The sequence below is a fragment of the Quercus lobata genome, chromosome 5 (assembly GCF_001633185.2).
Source record: "Quercus lobata isolate SW786 chromosome 5, ValleyOak3.0 Primary Assembly, whole genome shotgun sequence".
NCBI lineage: Eukaryota > Viridiplantae > Streptophyta > Magnoliopsida > Fagales > Fagaceae > Quercus > Quercus lobata.
The window spans coordinates 61,769,874-61,789,073 of record NC_044908.1 but is presented as its reverse complement, the minus strand read 5'-3'; positions in this window follow the sequence as shown (position 1 = coordinate 61,789,073).

The following is a 19,200-nucleotide window of genomic DNA, read 5'->3' as shown; positions in this document are numbered from 1 at the left end:
TAGGATAAATACATTTATTTTTTATTAATTATTTTAAGTGGTGCATTAATTATTTAACTATAATGAAATTTTAATGTCAATTTTCTAAGGTTTATATGAGAAAAATTGATTTGAAATATGGTATTCTTAGTCCAATTTGATTACCTTTGCAATAATTGAAACAACGTCCAACAAAGGAAGAAGAAAATTTTAATAACACAATTAGGAATGTATAAAAAAAATTGTTGAAAGATATTTACATTTTTATTTATCAAAACGAGATTTGCATTTTTGAGTAGGTATGAAACATGTTTATCTATATTAGTCACTATATTATGCAATTTTAAAAGTTGTAAATACATATAGTATAATCAAATTACTACATTAAAATGCACCACACATCGTGCAAAAATTTGGCCAGTATCATTAAGTTTAATATCTCCACCTCTTTCTTAAGTTGTTGATTGTCTTAGTTGTTGAAATAGAGTACACCAAAATAGAAAAAAACAAATTAGCAATCATTTTAGACATGCACTTAGGATAGTCAATGCAATGAATAATTGAACTCTTAACACTGCCGGCCCAATCAAACACAATTTAACTTATCAATATCTCCACTGCTGCGGATGCGGATGGAGATTTAGAATTCTCTTTTAACATTAATTCCTTCACGAATGAGAGAATTCTAATTATCAAGAAACTCAAAGCTTTTTTAAATAGCCAATTTTTCGAACCTTCTTGATACTATATTTGATTTATCAGTAATTCAAGAATCTGCTAGCACCTTCGGAACTTTATAATTCTGATAATTATAATCACTTGAATTACTAACATCTCCATCATCATTCTTTGTACAAGTTTCGCTGCATAATACAAGTTTAATAAAAAGTTAGAAATTTATTTTATTTTATTTTTAGAAAATAAATATTTGTGAGATATAATTATTTGGGTAAGATTTATTTTTAGACCGAAAGTCTCCAATTTTGTTCTAATTCTTAACAGGAAGTTTCCAATTTTGTCCTTATTCATAGTCTAAAAATAGATTCTAAGAGCACATATCTCAATGTATTAGACATTTTCCATGAAGGTAGTTCAGACTTTCAACAATTTGGTGAAAATATTGCCAACCAGAAGGTAGTTCAGACTTTCAACAATTTGGTGAAAATATTGCCAACCAGTTTCTGTACTAATGCACTCTTCAAACAAATACTCCAAAATTTTTAGACAAAATTCCGTAAGTACATAAATGCAAGGCATATAAGGGAAAGTTTTTGAACAAAATTTCATAATAATTATATAAATGCAAGAGAAATGATATGTCTACAATATGTTTACAACAAATCCTAAGTGGCAGGTTGTTACTGGTTGTTATTGTTAGGACAAAAAAATAATTTTAGTGTTAGTTCCAAATTTGAACCAATAACAACTAACCACCTGTGATTTGTTATAAAAATGTTGTAAAAATGTTGTAGACTTAGCATCTTTCTAAATGCAAAGCATGTAAGTTTTCTTTGCATTCAAATTTAAGTTGAATTCAAAATTTTCAAACTCATCACCGTCAAACACTTGCCAAAAACACAAAGCAAATTCTATTACATTCCAATAATTTGAATGTAAACAGTATTACCTTGCCCTATGGAGTTTTATTATTTATCAAAAGAAAAAAATATCTTACCCAATTTTTTTGTTAAAAAAAACCAAATTTGAACAAAAATCATTCACACAAAAAAGAAGCTTAAATTGAAATCCGAATATTATTCAAAGGATAAAACTTAGGTACAGTACCTTAGGTGCTGTTTCTTAGATTTCTCTCTTAAGACGATTCAGCCATGTGCCTACTTAACTAAAAAATACACTTTCATTCTGTACAGAGCGCAACTCTCCCTCAGGCCCATTGTTCATTAAAATCCATTGCAATGATGCCATGTGTACAAGGCCTTAAACTTGTTGGGCCTTGGGCCTCGGGTCTTAGGACATGGTGCGAGGTTGCATGTTCTATTGGGCCTACGACCTTAGCCCAGACAAGCCTTAATGCCCATCCTAAGCCCAAAGACCATAACGGAGCCATTATAACATGGATGGCAAAGGAGAAACCCTACTAGTCAACTCTGGCCTGGTCGGGGATGTAACTTCCCTGGAAAGTGAGGCCTTAGATGCTCGGTATTGCCCTGGGGAGTATCGCTGCTGAGCAGATTTTCTGATGTGGGAATCAGTTCCAATGCCACTCTAACCACACCCACTTAAGAATAATGACATTAGACCTCCTTTCCCACTCACAATCAAGAGCAATCATCACCCCTTCACTAATCTTGAGCTATAAATAAGAGAGGAGAATGAAGAAGAGGGGGAGGGTGGAAGGACTAAAAAGAAAAGATAGAGAAGAGAGCATAAGAAGAGTAGTAAGAGAGAAAGGAGAGGAATTCAAAGGGTGGCGTTGTATTGTTGGGTCTCTAAGCTAAGAATCACCCAAAGTAGGAAATCCAAAACCCATATCACAAATAGATTGTGAGCCCAAGTGAGGACCAGCCCCATAATCCTTATTTTTTGCGCACACACATTCCATAACAAAAAATCCACATGACAGAATCTTAAGAAGGGAACCTAAAGAACAGCACCTAAGTATTATTGCCCTCATTCAAATATTAATGCAACTACCACCAGTGAACCATCACTTCCCTTGTCAAATTCCGACATTATATCATTACAGACACTCTAGCCTCTAGGTGAGTTTAACCAAGGCATAAAGAATTACTCCGCAAGGGAGACGTAGAGTTACGAATTGACTCAAAAACAATGAACAAACAACAGGAGATATTTGGGAGGGCTTTAGATACGTAGCAAATCCACTAAGACAGGTATTGGAAGGCATGGAACAAGCATTTTTGTGATGGTACAGAGCCATTGAAAGTTGTTCAAATGAAGAACAAATGTTCTAGGTTTGTAGAAATCTCAAAATACCGAATCAATGAGTTATGATCTAATATTTTGAGTCCTAGTAATACCCAATCTTGTAGACTTTATTGATTAATTCTCTTCCTGTTTGCTTGAAATTTTTAATCTTTTGTAATATCTTATACACAACATATGTTCATCACATGATTACATTTTTCAATCAAATATTATTATTTACTAAAAAGTGTAACAAATACTTGGAGAATTCTTGTATACTTCAATAATAATAATAACTAGTCCCTAACCTGTGTGATGCACGAGATTGTTTTAGAAAAAAATTATATATATTTACTTGCTCAAATTAATAATCACTTGGAAAGAATAAGATTTCATCCTCTACATACTATGGCTCAAAGCGTACTATGAAAGTATTATTGTATTTGAAATGAAACTTAACAATTATTGCAAAAAAAAATTAGATTAATTGAATGAAATATATATATATATATATATATATATTTATTTATATAAATGAATGAATGCTTACTTTATGATAGAACACAAACCTTGATAGGCAAATATATCATTTAACTATTTTTTGTTTATTCATTATTTTACTAATTAAAAAAAAATATTCATTTTTTCTAAATAATCAAGAACGTAGATGATACTCATAATTTACATTAGCAAAAAAAAGTTAAAATATAAGAGCTTAGGGGAAAAAAATATCAAGAGAATACAATTTGCCTCAAAAATATAAAGGAAGAAACTCATAATAACACTAGGGATAATAATTCAATGATTTAACTACTTTTAGAGATAATTTTATTGCTAAATTCATCTAAATAAGTTATAAACACCCCCACTTTCACAAACTAAAGAAACTGTTATTCAAGTAGTTGGTAGTAAATAGAGATACAACAGCTACCAAAATGGCTTTCACTAAAATATCTGAAAATTCTCAAGGAAATAAAGGCATGGGCTGCACCATTGCTTTCTCTGTTGGCCCCTTTGAAAGATATTATGCTATTTTCTCTTACTATTGCAATAAACAATGGAATGGTTTATTTTTATACATGATGATGGAACATAATTCTAAATGTACGACTCCTAATCTACACTTGAAAATATGTCTTTATACTTTTTCTTCATACATGTCTTATTTGTTCTTGATATGACATGTTTTACTTCATAAATTATAGGATTGGAATAGGTTTAGATATTCTAACTCAAGCTTAAATACTACAAAAGATTTACTCTGGCATAGTTATACGAATAAAAATTTTATGATCACATGACATAATGATTTTGACTTGAGGCTAAGGAATTTTACTCTTCAAGTCTTTGTTTAATAATTACACATATAATTGGAAAAGAAAAATTGACTAAATTTTAGGAAAAACTTATTAAATAAAAAAATTATAATATTTTTTATGGATTGAACTCAATATGATCCTTTATAGATCAAATTGACAAAAGTAATTTCTAAGGCCAACCCCAAGTTATATGCTGAGTTTAATACATGATGATGATTCCTATTTTCGTCTTAAACCTAGGGTTGAATAAATAAGAGATGAGTTTATGAGAAGGCTGTTTAGTCTTGGAGTTCACAAAAATCTTGGTTAATAATTGACCCTCTGTTTTCTTGATTCATTCACAAAAATTCTAACATGCCAAAAAGAATGCTCAATGTTTCAAGTTGGTATTAATTTTTGCAACAAGGCTGCTACGAATAGGATAGGAACACAACTTAATAATGGAAATCAAGGTAAAATCCAAAGAAAATATATACATAATCCTATTTAGTGGATATGGGATATGCTTTGTTGCAAAAAAATATTATGAGTTTTGAGTTTGACGGTAGAGAGTATAACTCAGACATTTCATCAAACACTTTGGGGATGATTGAGTTCTATGAACCAAACCTTTCCCCTTCACAACAAACCAATGCACCGAAAACATCCTTTGACTGGCAATACTATCAACATGTGTCAATTCACACCATAATCCAATGCTTCCTTCATAAAGTTGCAGATAACTTAAGTGAATGAATTTATTCATGATAACAAAAGCCACCATCAATTAAAGACACTACTGATATTCTATTCACAACCCTAGAAACATAAATTAGAAAATTTTCCTTAATTCAAAGTCTTTAATGACCTTAACTCATGAAATTTCTAGAATTTGCTTGGGATTTGGATGAGAAGTGGTGAGAGAGATGATGGCTTTGGGACTTTTTTGGAACTTCATAGATGGTGAGAGTTTGAGATTTGGAGGTGGGGTTTACAATGAAACCACATACTGCAAAAGGATTTGTACCCATGAGATCTGTGTTTGGATATGGGTTTGTAGTCATAAGGTTTGTATTTGGGTTTGCCATGGGAGAGAGAAAAACTCAACAGAAAGAGAGAGATAGGTTGTGCGTGAAGGAGAGAGAGGTTGGAGGTGAAGGCTGTGATATTAGAGAACTATTGGGTTCTGAAGGTTGATATTACAAAACTATTTAGCTGAAATTTTTGGGTTAGAAATAGTTTTTATTTTTATTTTTATTTTTTGATAATGTTGACATGAAAAATTGTGGAGCTTAGCAAAAAAGTCGGAGGCTACGGTTTTATATATAAATATATGAGTTTGGTTCAAGTTACATCTGATGCAACTCTAAGCGATATTACATCACTTAATAACTTATTATTTGATGCGAATTTTGACAAATCTACCGTTAGATTATATTATATTCATATACTCTTCGTGCTTGCAAAATTTCACAGAGATCAAAGATCAATAGTCATGTTATCAATCAACTGTTTAAATTCAAGTTTTTGTAGTTTAAAATAATACATAAAAGATGAGTTTATGGATCGCATGGTAAATAACATCCGATTGGCATGAAAATTGGCATGCATGTTAAGCACATATAGAACTTGTAATTCAATGGTGGGATTCTTAAAATATGAATTTAGTAACAAGTTATTGGATAGTGTAACACTATTTAGAGTTACACTAAGTGTAACTTGAACCTAATTCTATATATATATATATATATAGATAATAATAATAATAACAACAACTAGTCTAAAACCTAATAAGATCTAATGAAATTTAGAAATACAAAATTGAGTTAATAATATGCATATTATAGACATTTTGCAAGATATCATTTAAAAAAATGAATGGTCATAATAAAATAAAATGCAATGGGAAAAAAAAAAAATTTAACTTCTATGTTTTTCTGTGATTTAGAAGTGTTGTCTAATATCAAACATTATTGGGTTGCTAGGGAAGATTTTTATAAACTATTAATTAATACCAGACATGTGCTTATATTATCAACAACCCATTGCAGGTGCATAGTTAGCGAAACCTACAAAGTAATTCACAATTCTTAAATTAATAAAGTAGAACTCCCAAAAGTTATACACACACACACACTTAGAACTAATTTAGTTTGAACACATATATATTGTACAACCAAGTCTTAATTTTCCTATCAACAACCTTTGAAAATATAAACTGCAAAGATATAAACAAAGACCATGACATGAGAAGGACACACCAAACTTCAAATTTGAGCAATAATATGACTTTCTTAGCCTTGCTTAGTTGTAGTAATAATAATATAGACAATTCAAGACATGGAACATGTTAGGTTCTAAAGACTTAGGATCTTATGTATTTAGAACTCTAATGTGTATTGTTGGCAAACCATGATCAAAACAAGATGTTTAGTCATGTTTAGACTTGCTCAAAATTGGTTCATTTATGTAAAGTTGGAACAAGTTGATGCAGAAATTAATATTGCTTCTTGGCTTGGTTTGATTGATCGAAACTTAGGCTCAATCAATCAAAAATCGGGTCAGATGCATTTTTCTGCAGAATTCCAATTCAGCCCTAGTTTATTTAAAATGTTTAGGGTTTTGTGTTTTTGCCCTAGGTATATAAGGCAAACCCTAGCCACGTTTTAGTGTTGCTCATATTGATGTTTGTGTAAGTCTCTTGTGAGATTTGTGAGGAGTTTTCCTTTACACAAGCTTAGGATTATCAAGAAGGAGATTTCTTCAAGAGCTTGATGATCATTCAGTTGTTGCCATAAGAACTTAAAGAAACACAAGCGGGTGTGCTTGTACTTGCTGGAGAATCCAAGAAAGAAGGAGTCCGTGATCTTGGAGCTTGCACGTGGTTGTGTCAGTAAGTTTCTACTGGTGGGTAGTAATAGGATGTTAGTGGTCTAAGTTCTGTTGAACAACTTCGATTCTTTCACAGTGGATTCAGGTTTACCTTGAGGATAGCTAGGTTAAATCCTCCCTAGGTTTTTTACCGGTTTGGTTTTCCTGGGTTATCATATCGTTGTGTTTTTTATTTTCCGCTGCTATACATTGATATGATATATTTGTGTTAACCTAGATTTGTTAATTTGACTAAGTAATCACTTGGCTAATTACCTAGGTTAATTTGATTGTGGTTTTAAGGGGTCAAAAAACTATCAGAACAAAATCAAAATTACAACACTTTATTCCATTATCTTTTATGTTGAATCCAATAATGGTAAGTGTGTGGGGCAAAAACCAAGAAACGTTGGGCTTTTGATTCAAGCCCAATACAATTTATTTTTCAAAGATGGGAATGCGGACCAACACTTAGGTTTTTAGCAATTTGGATAGTGAAAGAAACAAAGTGAATCTAAATTTAATTAACAAAAAGAAGATCGAAGAAATCAATATTTCTTATTTCTTTGTTCCCTTGGGCTGACCGAGGATCAATGATACAATTTTTGAGAGCTTTTTTAATTACTTTTATGGATTCTAGTCTCTATTTTTTCGATTCTTGTTCATTTGGGATTTTTCCCCTTTTATAGCTAGCTTGCTTCCATCCTAGCCCTACACTTGGAGGGCGGTTGTTTCTCCTTTAGATACTTGTCCCATCATTGTCTTGCTGGTGGTGGTTGAGTGAGATACAGGTCAGGCTATTGTGAGCAATGTTCAGGTGTTATTTTGCCATAAATGTAGCAGGTTGGGTGCCTGTAGCATATTTAATGCAGAGATGATGGTTGCTTTATTAGGAAAGCTTCCCTTCCACATTGCCTGAATCAACAACTGTGGTCCTCTTCAACTCTTTGGCCTTCTATTTAGATGATTACTCCCTTGTCTCTCTCGGGGCACCCCTTCTGGCACCTCCTCAGGCATAGTATGCTTCTTGGAGACATTGGGCGCTTTGGTCGGGCTTGGCTTGGTTTGTACGCAGATTAGGCCCATTGGTTCTTCGGCCCACAGGGGTACCATTCTTTGACTCCCTACAATAAGGAATTCAATCATTTTACTTTAAGCGGTTGTAATAAAGTTGACTTTTGCCATTCTAGAGACACTATAGCAATATGAACGTGTTTTATTTCCTCTACTTATCACCACTATTGCACTAAATATATTTGTTATTGATGAAAAGAATAAAAAATTAGGCTCATCTCCTAAAATTTGCTATCTTGTATGTTGCATGATATAGTAATTTCTAACCAAGCTTTGACTGATGATGTGTCTTACCTAAATATTTTCCTTTTAGTCAGGACAAATAGAATGGGACATGTGCTTCATGACCTTTAAAGCAAAAAATCTTTATTCTAGCCAAATCCCAAACCTGTTACCTATCATTTTATATATATATAAAAAATAAAAAAAAAACCCTCAGATTTATTAAAATTTCAGAGAAAAGGAAAATCTCATCAAGAAAACAAAACAAAATTAACTAATTCTACCAATTATTAGATGTAAGGTTGAATTTTATTAACCATCTTGTTGGCTTTATTCCGTACCAAATTTGTTTGTATTTTAGCAATTAGTAACCCTATATTTAGGTGGGAATCATGTAAGAGCAGTGTGTGAAGAAATATTTAAGATTGTACAAAGAAGCAGGGACTCGTGACTGGATCTCGTGGGTAGCTCGCGGCTTGCAAGCCGCCAGAAGTTGCACACGTGCCAAGCATGCAGAGAAGCTGAACCATCATGCCAGCTGTAGCATTACAGGACAAAAAGTCCAGTTTAACCATTCAGTTACCTCGCGGCTGGAACTCGTAGCTCAGTCAAGTCGCGAGGCCAAGCCGCCAGCTAGCTCTGTTTTGAAAAAACTGACTCTTCACATACCACTCTCACCCTAGTATATATACCCCTTATACCCACAAAATGAAGAGAGCTTCCAGATTGAATTTTGAGAGAGAAACCCTAGAGAAAAACAAGATTGACTCATCCCCAATCTTCACATAGTGACTCTTCAAATTCCTCTACTCTCACCCTCTCCATTGTTACATCCTTGAGAGGTACATTACCAAAACATTTTCTCACCATACCCACATCTATGAGAAGACCATTTGGTATTTGGGAAGCAGTTAGGAAGGACCAATTTCATATTGGTTGATATTATAGACTATAGTAGAATCCGGTAAGCTATAGAAGAAATAAGTTTGGCGCAACCTCGTTGGAGTAGGAGTTTGGAAGGCTTAGGTACACTAGGTAGATTAGGCTTGGAGGGTCTTCTGCTGTTCATTTATCCCAACTACATTCTTTAGTGGATTATTTACTGCTTGAAGGGCGACGGAGAGGTTTTACGCCGAGGGTTTTGGTTTCTTCTTCAATAACACATTATTGTGTTGTCCTTGTGTTTACATCTCTCTTCCCTTAATTTTTGCTGTGGATGTGATTTTATTTGGTTTAGATTGTTTATCAATTCTGTATTAAGCTTATGTTCATATTCCGCACATTAATTGTTTGATATTAAACTTGAATTGGTAATTTGTTAATTGGGAGTCTAAACGTTCATAGTGTTTTATACGCTATTTGAACATTCAATTGATATCAGAGAGAGTTCACTTATATTGGTTTTATTACCTTAGTGTGATCCTTGACCCCATATTGAGATGGATTGGTCTCAATCTTTAAATGTTCCACCATATTTTGATGGTAGCAACTATGCCTTTTGGAAGGTGTGGATGAGAGCATTTTTGTGTTCAATAGATGAGGCTATTTGGGATGCCGTTGAAATAGGTTGGACAAAGCCGGGCAACCAAATCCACATGGGATAAGGCAGCCCTCGCGGTGTCAAATGCTAATAGCAAAGCACTTAACGCTATTTTTTTGGCGTGTCTCTAGATGAGTTCCACCGGATTTCTCACATGACAATTGCCAAAGAGGCATGGCAAATATTGGAGACCACGTATGAGGGAACGAAGAAAGTTAAAGACACCAAGTTGCAGATGCTAACCATTCGGTTTGAGGAGCTGAGAATGAGTGAGGATGAGTCTTTTGACTCTTTCTATAGCAAGCTGAATGAAGTGGTCATCGGCAAGTTTAACTTGGGAGAGAAAATGAAGGACTCGAAAGTTGTACGAAAAATTCTTCGTTCATTGTCGGAGAGCCTTCGTGCAAAGGTGACTGCAATTGAGGAGAGCAAGGACCATGATGAAATCAAAGTCCAAGAGGATTGGTTCTCTCCAAACGTATGAGCTTTCATTACCAAATCAAAGAAAGAGCAAATCACTTGCTCTTAAGACGATAAATGAAAGGGTAGAAGCTCACAATTCATCGGATGAGGATGTAGTCGAAAAGGATGTTGCCTACCTTGCAAAGAATTTCCACAAATTTCTAAAGTTCAAGAACAGTGAGAAATTTGGTGGTAAAGGGAAATTCATAAGCTCCGGAAAGGAGAAGGACTTCAAAAGGAGAGAAAGGAAGGAGTCCCAATCTACTCAAGGAGTCACTTGTTTTGAGTGTAATTGACATGGCCATTTCAAAAAGGAATGTCCTAATTACTTGAGATCGAAGGACAAGACGTATGCCACCACTCTCAGTGACTTAGATTCCTCCACCTCTGATTCGGAGGATAGCTATGATGAAGAAGGGAATTTTTTAGCATTTATGACTATTGCTTATGTTGAGTCTTCTGAGGACTTGAATTTGCTTGTGCAAGAACTTGGGGAGCATAGTGATGAGGAATTAATGGGAATTGTGGAAGAATCGGATGCTGGAGAAGATGAAGATACAGCTGGTCTTCAAGAGAATAAAAACTTACTCCTTGAGAAGTCTGGAGAATATACAAGGGTGGCCAAGGCAGTTGTGAAAAAGATGAAGAAAGCTGATGAGGACTATAGAAGTCTCCTAGTGAGATATAAGGAGGCCAAGTGTGAGATAGAGATGCTAAATGGTGAGCTAACCGAAGCTTACACCAAGGTAAAATTCCTTGAGCATGAGGTGGTTCAAGCAAATGCCAAGGTAGAGCGAGTATCCACAAAGAAGCTTGATGATGTCATTTCCTCTTAAAAGACCTTCTCCGACAAAACTGGATTAGGAAACACCGGAGAAAGTAGTTCAGCTGTGAACATCTCCAAAGAAGTGGAGTTTGTGAAGGCCAAAGAGCCGGTTGTAGTTGCCCCTACTGTGGAGAAGGCAAAGGTTGAGAAAAAGAAGAATGTGGCTGACCAGCAGATGTTAAACAAGCCCCGCAATCAATCTATGGTTAGGTCTGAAGCCAGAGAAAAATCTCTTCCACGATCGCAAAGATGTCCTAGAATGAACCATGTATGTCATCACTGTAGACTTCAAGGGCACACCCGACCCAATTGTCATAAGCTGAGAGCATTGAGGAATGCAAGTGATTAAAGGTCAAGAGGACCAAGAAATGACAAGAGGTCTTAGGAAGTTGAGCCATCAAGAGGTCAAAATGGTGATTCCGGAATGATGGATGTGATGAAGATGATTGGAGCATTCACTAACTGTTTGGAAAGCTTCACTAGAAGGTTTGAAAGTCCTAACTCTCGTATCCAATCCTATAGGGATATCACCTCAAACGCACGTGACGTGTGGGTGAAGAAGGGTACTCATGCATAAGCATTACAACATGTACATGCATTAATACTTCCTATGCTTTGTGATTTTGCTTGGGTGTGTGCTTTATGTTGAGTTGATAGCTTGTTTTGGAAAATTGTGTTTGTTTTTGTTTATTTTTTAAGTGTTTTTACATTGTTGTTTTTGATCAATCTTTTTCTTGCTTTTGTGTCAAAAATCCAAAAACACGTAAAAAGTAGAAAATCCAAAAATTTGATCAACATTGTTGAGTTTTGTCACAAGCATGTTTTGCCTTGTACCTTTGTGCTAATGGTTTTGTTCATTTATGAGCATAACTTGTTCCCTATGCACTTATATCTTTGTGGGAGAACTCTTGACATCTATGTGACTGTTGTAAATAGATCTTCAAACTTGTCATGAATGATTAATGAATGGTTTTGTTGATCTTGAGACATGCATAGACTTGTGCCTATATATCTTCCCACTTATTTATTTTATTGTCTTTGCTTAAAAGAGTTCTCAAATGTAAATCTCCAAATGAAAAGAGATAATGAGCTGCAAAAGCCTGTTGCACATACTAATATTTGATTATGAAAAAGGGAAAGCGACTTTTGTGAAAATTGTTGATGCCCAAAAAGCCAAAGGCTATCTCATCAAATTGGAATATCAAAAATTTCAGGCATCGATCTCACAATGAGATGTATTGATTCAAAAAGATCAAATGATATGATGTATATAGAGCTAAATGAAAAGCTTCAAAGTTATGTAATTAAGTTATGTGGGAGGTCATATATGCATATTTCTATATTTGAGTTGGGTCACATTATCTAGTGCTAATTGTGTATGCCTTGGTTGAATTGATCATTGAAGCTTCACATGAGACTAAGGACTATTCCATTTCTGATATCCACACACATCACACATGTCTATGTTCAATGGATGCGATATTCATTTGTGTGATTGTACTTGATTAAATGTATTTTCACATGCTCAATCCTTGTTGATCAAATACAATTTTTTTTTTTTTTGGAGTGTTTTAGTTGTTTTTGGAAAGTATTTTGTTTTTACAAAAATTGTCAAAATTTCAAAAACAGTGTTGCCCTGTTTTGGCGACTCAGTCGTGGGTTGGTCCAGTCGCATGCCCCAGTCGCGAGCCCACTTAGAGATTTTTTGCAGCTTACTGGCAGGTAAATTTTCCAGTCGCGAAAAATACTTAGAATATTTTTCAAAATTTGAGATTTTAATCGTTTTCGCGGCTTAGTCTGGCGACTTGTTCGCGGGTGGAGGTTCCAGTCGCGAGGGTACTCAAAGATTTTCGCGACTTACCTCGCGACTCCCTCACGAGTAGAACTTCCAATCGTGAAAAATATTTAGAATTTTTTTTCAAAATTTGTGTCTTGAGTGTTCTGGTGACTGGCCCTGGCGACTTGCTCGCGATTTAACCTAGTCGCGAAAATCACATGTTTTGCGCAAATAGGTCAGTTTTTTAAACGTTTTCAGTTTTTCCCTCGAACTTTTGTGACTGTTCATTGTCTTCCCCATTTCTACTCTCTCTCAAACTCACCGTGTCACTCTCAAAAACCTCCATTTTTGCTTCATTTCAACTTCAAATCTTCAAGAAAAAGGTATGGGTTTTCTCTCTCTTACTACATATTTCATGTTTTGAGCTTTGTTTTCTTGGATTTGTGAGTCATTTTTGAGTTTTGTGATATCTGTGGTTTCGGATATGAGCTGGGTTCATGTTTGTTGAGTTTGGGTGTTTGGGCTTGGTTGATCTTGTTTCTAGGATGCTAAATATGGTTGTTATCATGTTTAATTTCATTGTTAGGGTTTGTAAACTGAGCTATGCTGGTTGGTAAATCTCATACCCATGTTTATAGGTCTCATTGTCATATGCTATTTGTTTGGTTTTTTTTTTTTGGTGATATACTATGTTTGTGAGTATAATTGGTTCAATATGGTTGAGTTCTGATGGTTGGGTTATAATGTTTTGACTTTTAGTTGCTATAGATTCTTGATATCATGTATGCTGCTTCTGCCTTGAGGATACTGTCTGCTCTGTGTTGGTTTGATCATATCATAATCATTAAGATATGTCTCATAGACATATACTTTCTTTTGGATAAATGTGGTATACACTGCTTCAATACAATTGGGTATTGCTTGTTGAAGTTTGTGTTTGGGAATGTGGCCTAGAGTGTTATTGTCTGAGTTGTTGTGTTGATAGGTTGCTCTATACCTTTCTGATTTGAGCTTTCTCTTTCAATACCTGACTCTGAACTGTGTCTAGACTGATTGTTTTGGTGCAATATTTTTTTTTGACACTAATATATTACTAATGTTCTGAGTGTCCATCTATTGTGCTTTGTTTTGTGGCATTTTTTGCTGTGTTTACAGATGGCTCCTTCTCCTACAAAGAAGAAGACTACTGCCAAAAAGAGTGATAAAAGGCTAAAAATGGACAACACCAAGTTTAGATCTCTTCAACATTTTGAAAGATATAGAGATTTCTACTTGAGGGCAACCATCATTCAGGAAAGGTTTGTAGACTTGATGGATTTGAAGGACACCTTCATTCCAAGTTATTTTGAGGGCAGAGGTTGGGAAAGGTTGCTGAGTGACTTGCCTGGAGTGTGTGAGCCTCTTATCAGAGGATTTTATGCAAATGCTGTGCTGAGAGAAGATGAGTTAAACTGTTGGATTAGAGGAAAGGAATTCACTATAGATGCTGATGATATAGATAAAGTGCTGGGTCTTGAAGGACTAGATGAACATGACTTCACCAACTACAAGGACAGGATGCTATCCATAGAAACTGTCCAATCTCGCATTGGTGGAGCAAGAGAGGGGAGATGCCTCAACACTACTGCCTTCCCAGCTGACATGAGGTGTCTAACCACTATCATGATGTCCAACTTGTACCCAGTTAGGAAGCTAACTACAATCAATAATGCCAGAGCTATATTTCTCATGGAGCTCAAGGAAAACACCTTTATTGACATCAGCTATCACATCTTTGACACAATTGTGGATGAGACTAGAACAACCTCTAAGGCCAAGCTGATTTTTCCTAGCCTTCTTATGAGGCTTTTTAGACTAAAAGGAGTTGCCATCTCTCAAGATATCAGTCTCCTGCTTACACCCTCAGCCATCAACAAACTTACCATCACAAGGATACAAGTTCGTCTCCCTGGTGATGAGGAGGAAGAAGGTGACCAAGCTGAAGGTGAACCCATGGACACAGAGACAGAGACTGCAGGACAAGCTTCAAACTCAAGTGGCCGAGGCAAGAGGAGCAGAGCTTCATCTTCATCAGCTGTACCTCCAAATGTATTCCAAATCATCCTAGAGAGGATTGATGGACTCAGAGATGTCCAGAATGAGCATTTTGATAGGCTGGCTGCAATACAAGACCAGATGAACATTCTCTTAGCAAAGTTTGATAGCTTTTCCACTCATCAATGACCCTTTGGCCATCCCGGTCAAAAAGGGGGAGAATTTTTAAAGGGCAGATCTTGAGGGGGAGTGCCTGTTTGAGGGGGAGCCTGCATAAAACTTACATTTAGCAATTTTTACCTTAGTTTTTACTTTATGTTTTTGTTGTTGGTGTTGGTTTTATGATTTGGATAATGTTGTCTATATTATGAGTTTGCTACACTTTGGTTAATAGTTTGGTTTGAACTCATGGTTGTTTTAATTCAAACTTTTGAATCTTATGGAACTTGTTTATGGTACATTTTGTATCCTTACTTATGTAGCTTTTAATCTGTACCCATGTTGCTTTTGTAAGCTTTTATGGTTTGTTTCCATGTGGTTTGTAGGCTTTTATGGTTTGTACCATGCTTATGTAGCCTAGTACTTCTAGCTAAATGTTATGCATTTTCTTTGAGTACTCTCACTCTTGTGCCCTAGTAGAATCTTGTTCCTAGATGCATATACTTTCTATATTGTGCATTGGTTGAGTGTTGGACATGCAAGTGATTTGCATTGAGCTTATTAGTTTGTATGTCCAGATGATCATTCCAAGTGTGAATGAGCATTGTGGTTACTATTTTATAGTGATTGCTTATATGGTCAAGTCATGGTTTATTACTTTATTTCATTTTGCTTGATTGCATTGTGCTTGCCTCATATGCATTACAAGTTTTTCTACATACAATGATTATATTGTGTTGTTGTGTTTCAGGAGATACTTGGTCATATGATTCAAGAGCTACACAGATTCTAAAGTTAGGTGTGAGTGAGTTTTATTCAACTGTTCCCAACTCATATGTTAAGTCTAGAGTTTGTTTTAGGATTTTCTCATGGAATAGCCAAAGGGGGAGATTGTAAGGTTGAATTTTATCAACCATATTGTTGGCTTTATTCCATGGCAAATTTGCTTGTTTTTTAGCAATTAGTAATCTTGTATTTAGGTGGGAATTATGTAAGGGTAATGTGTGAGAGAGTGTGAAGAAATGCTCAAGATTGTGCAAAGAAGCAGGGACTTGTGACTAGATCTTGTGGGTAGCTTGCGGCTTGCAAGCCGCCAAAAGTTGCACATGTGCCAAGCATGTAGAGAAGCTAAATCGTCATGCCAGCTGTAGTACTATAGGACAAAAAGTCTAGTTTGGCCATTCAGTTACCTCGCAGTTGGAACTCGCGGCTCAGTCAAGTCGCGAGGCCAAGCCACCAGCTAGCTCTGTTTTGAAAAAATTGACTCTTTGCATTCCACTCTCACCCTAGTATATATACCCATTATACCCACGAAATGAAGAGAACTTTCAAAGAGAATTTTGAGAGAGAAACCCTAGAGAAAAATAAGATTGACTCATCCCCAATCTTCACATAGTGACTCTTCAAATTCCTCTACTCTCACCCTCTCCATTGTTACATCCTTAAGAGGTACATTACCAAAACCTTTTCTCACCATAACCACATCTGTGAGAAGGCCATTTGGTGTTTGTGAAGCAGTTAGGAAGGGACTAATTTCATATTGGTTGATGCTATGGGCTATAGCGGAATCCAATAAGCTAAAGAAGAAATAAGTTCGGCGCAACCTCGTTGGAGTAGGAGCTTGGAGGGCTTAGGTACACTGGGTAGATTAGGATTGGAGGGTCTTCTGTTGTTCATGTATTCCAACTACATTCTTTAGTGGATTATTTACCGCTTGGAGGGTGGCGGAGAGGTTTTACGCCGAAGGTTTTGGTTTCCTCTTCGATAACACATCGTTGTGTTGTTCTTGTGTTCATATCTCTCTACCCTTAATCTTTGCCATTTAATTTCTGCTGTGGATGTGATTTTATTTGGTTTAGATTGTTTATCAATTCTGTATTAAGCTTATGTTCATATTGTGCACATTAATTGTTTGATATTAAGTTTAAATTAGTAATTTGTTAATTGGGAGTCTAAACACGTTCGTAGTGTTTTATACACTATTTGAACATTCATTAGATAAAAAGAAGGCAAAAAGCACATTTTAGTCCCTATATTTTCAGGCGATTTCTATTTTAGTCCCTACATTTTATTTTTACCGCTTTTAGTCCCTATCCTGAAAAACGCTTCTCATTTTTGTCATTGCCGTTACATTAGAGACGGAAAATGCACACATGACAAATGGCAGAATTAAAAAATATTAAAAATATTTTATTTTATTTTAAAATAAAATAAAATTTTAGTTATTAATAATTTTAAAATAAAAATATTAAAAAATTTAGTTAAAAATATTTGTTCTTCATGTTCTTCCCCCAAGAACATGATTGCCCAGAAATTCAAGATTTTTTTCTTTTTTATTTCATTTTCTTATCATCCAAACAAGCAAAAACATATACAAAACTATGATCAAACTTAGATACTCTGACACAATCAACTAACAACTATCCAAAAAAAAAATTCAAACATTTGTCCTTAATTTACATTTTTGGAAAAATAAAATTTTAAACTAAATATTACTAAGTTAATGAGAATATAAAAAGGGGTAGCTTTGTGAAAAACAAGGGGGGAAGTAGAAAAAAAATGGAGGCAGCAGAGGCAAAGTACTTCTCCAAGGACTTCGAATGGGATGAACTCAGAGCAGAGGTCGAAAACGACCCATCGTTTCGCTACCACTTGCTCCCTTACGAATCTTCAACAATTCCCTCTTCACAAACAACAACAAGAGCAACAACGGCAAAAGAAGAAGATTCAACGGCAAATTCTTCAAGGTTTTCAAGCTTTCATCAAATTCCCCTTCGAATTTTCTTTTGTGGGTCTTCTTTCATTTTTCTTTATGTTCATTATTGGGTGTTTGGTTGCCGAGAAAGCTTAGGAAATGTCAGTAAACCAAAAGGAAATTGGGTTTTTGAGTTTGGTGGTGGGTGGGTGATATAGAAGGAGGATTGTGTCATTCAAATGAATTGGGTTTCTGGAATTTTTTGTGTTCATGGTTTAGTGTGAAGTGATTTGGGGGTTTATGGTGTGGATTTTGGAAGCTAAATTTTTTTTTTTTTCGTTGAGCAATATTGATATGCATTTGGCTGATGGCGTTGTCAGTTGTTCTTCCTTTTTTTTCTTTTCTTTTTTTCAGATCGTTGTTAGTTGATTGTGTTAGAATATCTGAGTTTGATCATGGTTTTGTATATGCTTTTACTTGTTTGGATGCTAAGAAAATGAAATAAAAAGAGAAGAAATTCTTAAATTTCTGGGCAATCATGTTCTTGGGGAAGAACATGAAGAACAAATATTTTTAACTAAAATTTTTAATATTTTTATTTTAAAATTATTCATAACTAAAATTTTATTTTATTTTAAAATAAAATAAAATATTTTTAATATTTTTTAATTCTGCTGTTTGCCACGTGTGCATTTTCCGTCTTTGATGTAACGGTAGGGACAAAATAAGAAGCGTTTTTCAAGATAGGAACTAAAAGTGGTAAAAATAAAATGTAGGGACTAAAATGAAAATCGCCTAAAAATGTAGGGACTAAAATGTGCTTTTCGCTTAAAAAGAACTACTAGTGCTTTTGTTAGAAGGAGTAAGTTAAAAAGAAATCAATCAGTGATAATTGCGGTGAAGGAGGAAAAAATTTCGAAGTTGAACTTTCAAAGAACAAATAAAATATTTATATATATATATATATATAAACCCAAGGCCCAAAGGAATTTTACAAGAGATAGAAGAAAAGAAAAAAAAATCCCTTTTTTCGATTAACCCTCAGTTAAATTGACTTCATAACTTCAATTCAAGTTTTTTTTTTTTTATTTTTTTTTATTTTTTATTTTTTAATTCCTCTCAAATTAAAATTGTTTTTTTATAGTTAGTAAAATGAAGATAATAATAATATTTAAAGAGATTACAAAAATGAAAATATTCTCTCTTGTTATTTCCGGGACCTGGCCCCACAATAAAATGAGGAGAATCGTTAATTCTGTTGGACAAAAATCTGTATGGGTCCACGGAATCCTCACCAATAAAAAAACCACATAGTCCTACAAATACTCAAAGGTTTTGACATCTTTACCCTTCATTACACAACCCCATCACTCT